This window comes from Fukomys damarensis, unplaced genomic scaffold, assembly GCF_012274545.1.
Source record: "Fukomys damarensis isolate Sample0158 unplaced genomic scaffold, DMR_v1.0_HiC HiC_scaffold_1, whole genome shotgun sequence".
Taxonomy (NCBI): Eukaryota; Metazoa; Chordata; class Mammalia; order Rodentia; family Bathyergidae; genus Fukomys; species Fukomys damarensis.
This window is the reverse complement of record NW_022900913.1, coordinates 57,529,517-57,540,265: the sequence shown is the minus strand read 5'-3', so window position 1 is coordinate 57,540,265 and position 10,749 is coordinate 57,529,517. Positions and strand designations below refer to the sequence as shown.

Sequence of the window (10,749 nt, the reverse complement as noted above, 5' to 3'; positions counted from 1 at the left end):
AAAAAAAAAAAAAAACCAGGCATTGTTGTGCACACCTGTAATCCCAGCCCTCAGGAAGGTGAGGCAGGAGACTTTCTCTCTGCAAGTTGGAGGCCAGCTTGGGCCACATAGTGAATTTAAGACCAGACTGAACTACATAGGAGACCCTGTCTCAAAAGTTTAAAAAAAAAAAAAAAGCAAGCAAAAAGGTCTATATAGCTCAGTGGGAAGGTCCTGGGTTCAATCCTCAGTACTATGGGATGGGAGGATCAGAATCTGAGGTCACCGATATCTCTTGAGTGAGAACTTCCAGAAATGGGGCCCAGCAATCTTTCTTTAAAATGTTTTGTTTTATGTTTTTATTAGTACGTTTGCAGTACATAATGGTTACATTCCTTGGGAGTTAGTACACATACACGACACATCTTAATTCTTCACCCATTCCACCAATCTGTGTCTTAATAAATTCTTTAAATATCTGCAACTTCCATCCTTCTGGATCCTGGCCTCTTTGGCTTTAACCTTCCTGTTGCTCTCACCCTGGCTTCTCACTGTGTTTCTTTACTGACCTCAAGGAGGGCTGATGAGACAACCTGTTCCTCCACAAGTCTGCGCAGGACAGAGGAGAGCAGGGCAACTTGTCCCTCCCTCCATCCCTAGGTCTAAACACATCTATTCAAGAGGCTCTCCAAGTTCCCACTGGGCTTCAGTTGCTTTGCTGTCCAGAGCTTGTGTTGGTTTTGTTTTCCTGCTTTTTTCCCCTTTGGAAACATTCCAAACATTATGGCTTGGGCTACTAAGTGAGTTCAAGACCAGCCTGAATGCACAGTCACCTTCGACACTGACCCTTTCTCCACAGATGCTGTGAAGCCACATTCCTCCAGCTCACCTGAGTGAGTGGAGTTCTTGGGCCCAAGTGTGCGTCTTTGCATTTATCTTTGGTGAATATCATTTTACTAGATCCTAGTGTGGTACCATCTGCTAGGTTCCTGTTTCTGTCAGTTCACCTATTAGCTAAGCGTCACCTTTGTGTCCTCTGCTGGTGCAGCTGGAAGGTCGTGCCTGGAATCACTACAATGTGAGTGTCTTTGTTAGAGGCTGTCTTCACAGCTGGTGAGGATGCATCATTACCATGGCCTCTTTTGCAGTCCCTTGAGGTTGCAGCAGGAGGACAGGAGTCACCAGACCTGGTGTCCTTCGCACTGGAGCCGCTGTTACCCTAAAGCCCTCCCTTGCGTGGCATGAGAGGCCATCCTGGCATTTGTCACAGCACAGCCATTGCCAGCATGTGGTCTGTGATCATGAAGGTGGCTTCCTGTCCCTTTCACTGTGTAGAGCATCAGCTTGGGCTCTCTGTTTTAGTTGGCCAGATAAAGGTGGATTTCCACTTGCTTGCAGTCAGCTTAAAATGCATTCAAAAATTTAAGAAGCAAAGATTTGTGTCTTGGAATTTCTCTCTACACTCTAGAACTCAAGTCTAAATTTAGCCAGGAAACCCAGGTTATCTAATTTTTTTAAATGTGAAATTTTTTAAATGTAAAATTTGTGTTCATACATAACTCTTAAAGGAGCACAGTTAGATAATGTAATTGCACAAAAAGCTGTCAGAGGCAAAAAGCAGAACATTATGACAAGAATGCCTTAAGCAAGGTTGCTAGAGCATGAAAAAGTACCTGGATGCTGCACTGCTACAGCAGGAGCCTTGTCCAGCCCCAGCTCAGCCTCTTGCAGTGGAATTCCCACTGTCAACCAAACTTTAGGATCCCTAAATCCAAGCTTGTTTTCCTCCTATGAGGTACCACTATGACCTTCTTACTGTTCTTCTCCTGGTGCTGGGAGTTAAACCCCAGACCTTGTGCATGCTGAGCGTACACTCTTACCACTAAGCCACACCCTCAGTCTGTCCCTTACCATGGTCTCCCTTACTATGAAAAGCAGAAAGTGCCTGGTGGTCTCTAGTAAATCTCCTTATAGGGCAGAGACACATTTCACCTTTATCCTTTTAGGCCAGCCCTCAGAATTGAATTGACATAAGGAAGATCAGAAAAGCATGCAGATGTATTTAATACGAGTCTTATGTGACCAGGAAGAAGATCCAGAGACACAATTACTGCATCCTTAGCAGCTGGATTGGACAGATAGTGATAAATTATGAAAATGAGAAAAACCGAGGGGACTGGGTGAACTGGGTGTAGAAATGACCAGGATGATGAGGGTGGGCATAACAAAGAGGACCTCAACTTTCTGTCCACAGTGATAATTGTGTCATGTGAAAATTTCACCTCCTACTTTTAAGATACAATAGGAAGTGACCACGCCCTCTCTGTGTTTTAAGTCAAAGTAGCAAGCCATAGTGCCATACTTGAGGGTACCTATTCTTAACTCCTTCATAGGAATACTCTGTACTTCTTTCATTTTTATTCTCCCCAATCCTCTCTTGTTGGTTTGCTATTTTTTTACTAATCTAGTAAAGAGAAACTAGATGAGGTTGACCCTTTGGGGAAGGGCTCAGGCTTGTCCACTCAGAGTGTCCGTTCTTGGGAGGGATGGACCTGTTTCTAAAATCTGTCAGCCAGCATTTCTCCTGGGGGCCACACGATCCAGACAGCAGTGGGGTGGGGGTGGGCTCCACCCGGATGCTAGGACCAGGAAGAACAGCTCCCAGCACAGCTCCTGTGTGGCAGGGCCTCCTCCTCCTCTTCCTTCTGCCCCTCTGTGCCCTGGCAGCATATGTAATATGACAGTCGCATCCCCACATTCCACCTTTGGAGCCTGCCCTTCCACCCCGTCATCAGCTTCTACCAGGTTCCCTCTGCTTTTAGCCTTTCCAGTACCATCCCTGCCCCGCCTGAGTCAGAAGGGTCAGGAGACAGACATGGATGACACCAAGTGGAGACAAATTAGGCTGGAAAGAGTGGAACGTAAAAAAGTATTAATAGAATGGTGAGGAGTTTGCGGGGCTGTAAGAAGGGATGGTGGGATTGGAGAGAAGAGTCAGAGTAAGGGACAGAGGCATTTCCAAATGCTAGCTAATGACTCCTCTTTTCTGGAAAATGGTCTCTGCATAAAGAACTTCAAATGTAACAAAACATCTAGGAGGTTTTTCTTTTTTTTTTTTAACTTGTGCTACCAAGACACCTAGGAGTTCCCTGTTTATTTCTCTGTGTTCCTTGAGGCAGCACAGAGTCTAGTTGTTTCTTCCCGGAAGCTAGCACAGCCCCTGCCTGGCACCTGGTAGACACACAGCACACACTTTTGGATGGGTGGGCAGCCCGTTGAAGGGAGATGGAAACTTAACAGATGAGACTGTAAGGTGTATACTCAGAAGAAGTAAAGGCTTGAACTGGCACAGGTATTGATTCACCCATGTTCACTGAAGCATTAATTACCACAACCAGAGGTGGAGGCAACCCAGGTGTCCATGGACAGACGCATGGATGAGTGAAATGTGGCAATATACACACAATACCACGTCTTCTAGTATTTCTTAAAAAGGAAGGAAATCTCAGGATGTGCTTCCACACAGATGAACCTTGAAGACATTATGTTAAGTGACATGTACCAAACGTTGGACAAATGTTGTATGACTCCCACTGTACAGATTCCTAGAATCTTCACATTCATAGAGATGGAAAAGTAAAACGGTGGTTACCAGGGCAGGAGACAGAGGAGATGCGAAGCCAGTGGTTATCGGGTACAGTGGGTGAGCTGAAAAAGAGGGAAATGTGTGGATGAGTGCTGATGGTTGCACAACATGAAATTATTTAACATCACAGAACTGTTTACTTAGCAATGGGTACAGTGATGAGTGTGTAAAAATCCCATGGATACCATTGATGTGCACAATTAATACATGCTAATAACAATTCCTAAGTGCTTAAAAGTGGTAAATTTTACATTATGTATATTTTACTACCATAATAAAATATTTTTATTATCATCAAGTCATAAATATGGAACAGTAAAAGTTATTTTTACAGCAAAGAAGTGAAAGTGTGGATTATAGAAAAAAGGCAACAATGATACCAAAAATGTGTTCTTTAGATCTTAACACAGGGCAGGAACTTTCAGAGTTAATTCTGTCTCTCTCCATTATCCCTATGATTTTCTCAAAAAAGACAAAGAACTTTTTTAGTTTGAAAAAAGTCAAACCTGCAGGCAAGTCAGAACAGCACTGTGGGCACCCATGCATCCTGCTGTGAGAAGTGTGGACACTTCTGCTGTGGCTCCCAGCCTGTCCCATGGCACTTTGTGGCTGTCGCCCCTCAGGAATGGTTTTGGAGTGCGAAGTTGGGGAGGAGTGGTGAGCATGAAGCCAGGTCCTAGTCTACAGCACAGCACCTGTCAGTGTCACCCTGCTGGTTTACATAAATGCCTTTGACCTTGACCATCCGCTGTGTGGAGATCTAGTTTCCCACCCAAGCCTACGCAGTACAGTAGCTCGTCAGTCATCCCCGGAGCCGGTAAGTCAGTGAGTGCCCTTGCTCCTGCTTCACCAATGAGGAGGCAAAGGCTAACTAGATTTGTGACATCTTGTGGTTGGCTGGGGGCATCGATTCAGAGCCATTCCTTTATGTTTCAGACCTGTAGGATGAAAGCAGGAGGGTCAGGTGGAGTGGGTGAGTATGTGGCCAGGGGAAGAGGAGTCATGTCAGGAGGAAGGGAGGAAAGGGGGACATGCACAGCTCAGAACTGCTTCACCTGTTTGGAGTAGATAATCTGACATCTTTTCACATATGTAAGATGGTGCTAACATCTTTTTCTTGAAAAACAGTCTCTCAAACCCATATAAAAAGCACTCAAGAAGATAGCCCACGTGCATGGTGACCTTCAGGGACCACATGGCCTGCCCCCACTGTGACTAGATGCCACATACCCAGAAGGTTGACCATATGCACCGAAGGGTGCTTAACCGAGGCGGGGTGAGCTGATTACCATGCTTGCAGCACGGGAATTAATTTGGTGAGTTGCAGGCTGCCTTCAGGTGCTTACCTAGAGCCTCCAGCTGCCTCCAGATATAGATGATGAGAACTTCAGCATGCTTGAGACTTATTTTGCATATGGCTATGTAGAGGATTGTACTGTTGTACAAACAGACACTTTAATTTGATTTAAATTTAAGTTTGCTCTTTGGGGTGTTGTGTGTGTGTGCATGTGTTACCCTTTTCCTGTGGCCATTTTTCAAAGTGGAAATTGCCGAACATTTAAGGGCTCATTTTTCTTAGCAGAAATTCAAGATTGGGTGTCTGCTGCTGTTGGATCAGTGGCTTGAGGGCTTGGGGATCGAGGTCTCCAAGAATCTTTCGGTCTCTACTTCATGGTTCTATGTAGTAGAGCTGCAGTGGAAGAAAGTGGAGGGGGACAAAATGGCATGCTTTCCACCCAAAAATCAAATGCCCTTTAAAATCTCTCCCAAAGTATCCCCCACATAATTCATCAACTGTTCCTCTACAATGGAAGTTGAGGAAAAAGTCTTTCTAGAGGCGCATTTCTGCCTGAATGTCTGTCTGAATCACTGAACCTGTCTGTTCCGGCACCGAATGACACTGTTTTAAAATCATAGTCCCCTGGAAAATCTGGGTCTGGCTTTTACTTTTCATTCTTTATAGCTGGTATATAAGCTTGCTTAGACATTTGGTAAGCAAAGCCATCTTTTTGCTCCCCTGTTACATTTACCTACCTGTTGAGAGCTGCTGTTTCATCAAAGGCAGTGCTAGAAGGCATCATTCCTTTTAGGAGAAACCAGCTACAGAGCCTCCTGCAGACATTTATTTCTGCATGGACTTTCGGTAAAATGAAATCTCTGCTTTTGAAATTCCTAGTGAGGCAAAATATACCCAAGTATCACAGATTTTTATTTCCTCTACTCCTTTGGTTTAATTTTGAATTCCTAGGTCTTCACTTTCATGTACCTAAGAACTGAAAGCAATATGTAAATTTTAAACCAAGAAACAGAGACTGTGGCCAAATGATGACATCACGTCAGAGTTGCCAGTCTTGAGTTTTTTCGAAAGAGTGCAGAAGCATGTTGAACTCTTTGGCAGGGTTCCCATCGTATTGGAAGAACCCCAAAAATAAATGAATGAGCTCTTCTGCTGATGTAAGATCCATTGTGTCTGATCCATTCATGAGCAGCGTGGGCCTAGGGCCATTTCTGGTATTGGTACTCTTAACTCACATCTGTTTATCCCTATGCTGCCTCTGCAATGTAGGTATCTAAGGGAAACAAAGATCCTACTTCAAATGCACATACATGCTAAGTGAAATAAGGCTTAAATATTGCATGGCCTCTCTTAAATGAGACCTTCAAAGTATAAATAATTTAAAGGGCAAAATAAAAGACAGATAGTGGGAAACAGGGAAATAGATCTTTCGTAAATGGGAAGGGATGAAGGAACATGAGAAGGAGGAAAGAAGAAGGCGATATAAAAAGATTAAGATGTGCTATGCACATGTACAATTCCCCACAATGAATGAACTGCAATTATTACATACTGCAAATGTGTAATAATATAAGTAAATAAACACACATAGGGAAGTCAGTTACACCTCTTCATCAGGCTGAAGAACAAACTATTGAGGAATTAACTTGGGCCAGGACAAAATATGGAGTTAGCTGTATAATATTAAATTATCCAGAGATTTCTGGGAAGGAAAGAAAATTCTGTACCTTTATAATTTAGCTGGGGAAAGTTACTTTCTTTCTAATACAAGGAAGATACATTTAAAAATAGTTGTAAATGTCTTTGCATTCAGTTTTTCTCCTTTGTAAAAATCCCAAATATGCTTCACTTACATTTTAAATGTAGAACACAAAATTTAAAACCTGTTTCAGTTTGACAGCATTCCTAAGCTGGATGAGAAGGGCAAAGAAGAGGAAGCTGAAAAGGAGAGAAACAAGGTAGCCCCTTCTGATGAGAGGCAGCCTAGTCACTGCGGGGAACTTCAAATCACGGCACTGCCACAGCTTTGTGCTAGGGTGTTTTGTGTATTCATATCGCTGCCTACTCCTTGGTACTGCTTGGTAGGGTGTGTGGTCCTCAGGGTGAACTTTGCCAAACAGGCATCAAAAGTGACTGACTGAAGTTTTGCAGTGTCTAGAGGAGAACTGCTACTTTTCAGCTTGGGGAAGACGTTTATAGTTTGTACAAAGAGCACTACAAACACCTTGAAGTTCTGCATGGAACGGGTTATGTGTGCCCTTGGGTGTTGTTCAATTCTCTATCTATCATTCTGTCCAAAAATAGTGAGCATTCTGGGAAAAATAACTCTAAAGATTAACTAAAATAACTGTCTTCCTTTTGCTCAGAATCTGACACAGGTGTATGTCTACATAATCTTGAAACTCCAGGAACAACTTTGAAACCAGTAAAAACCTCTTGTAACAAAAAAAGAATGCTGTCAAGTAGTGAAAAACAAAGTGTGGTGAAAGTGTCAGAATGAAGGCAATGATGGATGTGCCATTTTAGAAAGATAAAACTAACAACAAATTGACTCATGGAGTTTTCCAAGAAATCACTCCTGTTTTTACAGGGTCTCATTCTGTAATTCAGGCTGGCCTTGGACTCTTGGCAATCCTCTTGCCTCAGCCGCCTGAGGTGTGTGTCACCACATTTAGCCAATCACCCCTCCTGTGGAAGTCTAGTATCTGCCATTTGCGTACCAACATCTGTTTTCCTATAGCTCCTTCCTGTGAATCAGGGGTGTCCAACCCTGGTTAGGAATTGGAACTGGGTTGCACAGCAGGAGGTAAGTGTCAGATGAGCAAGGGAAGCTGCGTTTATAGCCAGTCCCGTCTCTTCACAAGCATAACCACCTGAGCTCTGCCTCCTGTTGGGTTAGCATGCTGTTAGATTCTCACAGGAGCATGAACCCTGCTGTGAACTGTGCATGCGCTTGTGCGCTCCTTGTGCGTTTAATGCCCGATAACCTGAGGCGGAGCTGACACCAGAATGCTAGAGCTGAGGAAGGTAATTATTGTGTATAACAAACCTATACTAATAAAAAAAGAAACCAAACAATAAATAATTTTTTTAAGCCCTGCTGTCACTAGTCCATGGAAAAATTCCCTTCCTTGAAACCAGTCACTGGTGCCAAAAAGATTGGGGACTTGACTTCACATAGCACTGTGGGATAGAAAAAAGCATTATCTCAGGTAACACATGGGAAATAAAGATTTCCAAGCTTAGTGACTTGCTAGGGTTCCTTGGGTTTTTGATGACAGAGCCCAGACTACAGCAAAAGTCTTTCTGTCTCTGTCCCATTGAGCAACTGCATTGTGCTGGGTATGGATGTCCTTGGTACAGGAAGTGAGTAGTGAAAAAAGCCTTTGAGGGTCTTACGTTCTTATCTGGAAGACAGATAATAAACGAGGACAAAGAGGCGATTGCTTATGTCAAGTATTCGGAAGAAAACAAGCATATGATAAAAGATTTGGGAAGGATGATCAGAGATCACCTGAAGAAAGGATTATGTTCTCTAAAAAACTGAGGAACCAAGCAGGCCAGAGTTCAGAACACAGCAAGTTCTGATTCAAATTTAGCAAGTTTAGATTCAAACACAGCAAAGTGCAGAGCTCGCAAGGCTACAAATAGATTGATGCCCTAGGGATCTCTAGAAGCTGGTGTTACTTAGAGCTACATGAGAGAAAGAGTAGAGTAAGATGAACTTGTAGAGGAAAGCGGGCCTGGGAACTGCAGCGCCTGTCTGGCCATAGAGGATTCCTGATTTTATTGTAAGTGAATGAAATTCCAATGAGGGGTTTTACACATAGCAAGTGGGAGAGGGAGAGAGAATGATCTGGTTTATGTGTTTGAACATCACTTTGACTGCAGCACAGAGAATGAGAGGCCAGTTAGGAAGTCACTTCGGATGCAGGCAAGACCTGACTTGAATTAGAGTCAGTTCCTCTGATTGGAAAGGAGTGGGAGGCTCTGCAATTCATTTGGGATATAGAACCAGAAGAGTTCTACTATGGTCTCAAGTTGTGGTTCATAGAGAAGGCTCTGCAGTTGGAGCATAATTTAAAATCCTCTACTTACTGGCTATATGATCTAAGGTAAACTATATATTTTCTGGGACTCAAATTTCTCAGTTTGGTAACCATGGATAGTGGTAGTATTTACCACAGAGATTTATTCAACAGATTAAGTAAATTCAAACCACTAGGAAGAGATTATGTGTCCATGGACTCTGGCGACACAAAGACTTTGGCCAATGTGGTGTTGGTGGAAAAGAGTGAGGCACCGACCTGGACTGATTGTCACCCTGAGGGGCCTGAATGGAGAGATTGGAAGTCCTTCCTCTTTCCAGTTTCTTGCTGGGGAGCTGTTGGATGAGCACACCGTTCAGTGGTCTGAACATGTCTTCCCGGAATTTAGCAGTGGCAACTTCATTGCCATTGCAGTGGTGCTCAGAAGTGTGGCCTTTAGGAGGAGATTAGCCATAAGTGTGGAGCCATGATAAATGGAATTAGTGACCTTATAAAAGAGGTGTGAGAGAGCTGCTTCGCCATTCCACTCTCATCCTTATACCCTCCACCACGTGGGGACATGGCAACCAGGCACCATCTTGGAAGCAGAGTGTGAGCCCTCACCAGACACAGATGTGCATTTTGATCTTCGCTTTTCCAGCCTCCAGGACTGTGAGAAATTTCTCTTGCTTATAATGTAATGGGGAAAATGCATTTCCAATGTCCCAAGAAAATGGGGTTAAGTGTGGGTAGATAGCTTCAGAGGAGGAGGAATTTAGACTCCGTTACCTTTAAAGTTTCTGTTCAGTTCTAGAATTTTACTTGTAGGCTTCTTCAGGAACTGTGGCTTTATTAACTACATAGTAATAGAGAAAAAATAAATTACTTGAGTATTTTTAGTTTTTTCCTATTGAAAAGTATGTTTACTTCTGTGAGAAATTGTTTACCATCTAAGAATTTACAGACCAGTTTAGGGTAGGGTTTATTCACAGTATATTGTGAAATGAAAGAAACAAATAGGATAGTGCCTCCATAGTGAGATTCTGCCAAACCAAAAGGGAAAAGAGATGTTTATTAAAAACACTGTGGAGGAGCAAGCTGTCCATACAATGTCATTGACAGGTGATGGTCACTGGTAAGCTTTATTTTCTTCTATAGACTTTTCTGACTTCCTGATTTTATAAAATGAAAGTGTTTACTTTTACAAATGAAGAATGGAAACCTTTTTTTTTTTTTCTTTTCCTTGTAGAGACTAGCTCCTGTTATTTACTTATATTAGTGATCCATTCATGGCCTTCTTGTGTTTTGTACAGCTGCTCCTTACTGCCACTGGAAAATTATTTGCCTTTGCAGACTTCCCTCTAGAACAAGAGAGGATGGAAGGTCATCAAGAAACTTGTCTTTCTACCCTTTGCACAACTCTTGGGGTGCTGTGGGGGTGTCAAGGAAATGTGTCTGGGCTGAGTCATCCTCCTACCTAGTGGTTTTAGTCAAAACTTCCTCCAGGATCAGCAATCAGCAAGTCATCAAGGGGAGAACAAGTGACCTCACTGAAATTAAGGTGCTACAGTAGAAGGATCCTAGCACTTTCTTCCAGATCAGGATTTTGGGTGGTGTGCATGTCTCTGTGTGTGTGTGTGTGTGTGTGTGTGTGTGTATCTTTTTAATGAGTTTCTTTCCATATTTTCTCAAGTGCTGCTTTTTTGTAAGACTTTAGAAAGAAACAAAATTGTGACATTTCTGAATAAATAAGCTCTTCTTGTTTTTCAAGCTGTCATATTAAAAAAAAAAAAAAAAAA

The 10,749-nt window shown here is 42.9% G+C and overlaps 1 protein-coding gene across 1 annotated transcript in view; it reads left to right on the top strand.

The window, feature by feature from the left end:
* Positions 1-4,922: 4,922 nt before the first annotated feature.
* The window catches only part of Gcnt4 (glucosaminyl (N-acetyl) transferase 4), a 12,992-nt gene continuing 7,165 nt past the window's right edge, over positions 4,923-10,749 (top strand). The window contains exon 1 of the mRNA XM_010635163.3: positions 4,923-4,941. The gene's annotated coding sequence lies outside the window, so the exon portion shown is untranslated. The remainder of the gene's footprint in view (positions 4,942-10,749) is intronic.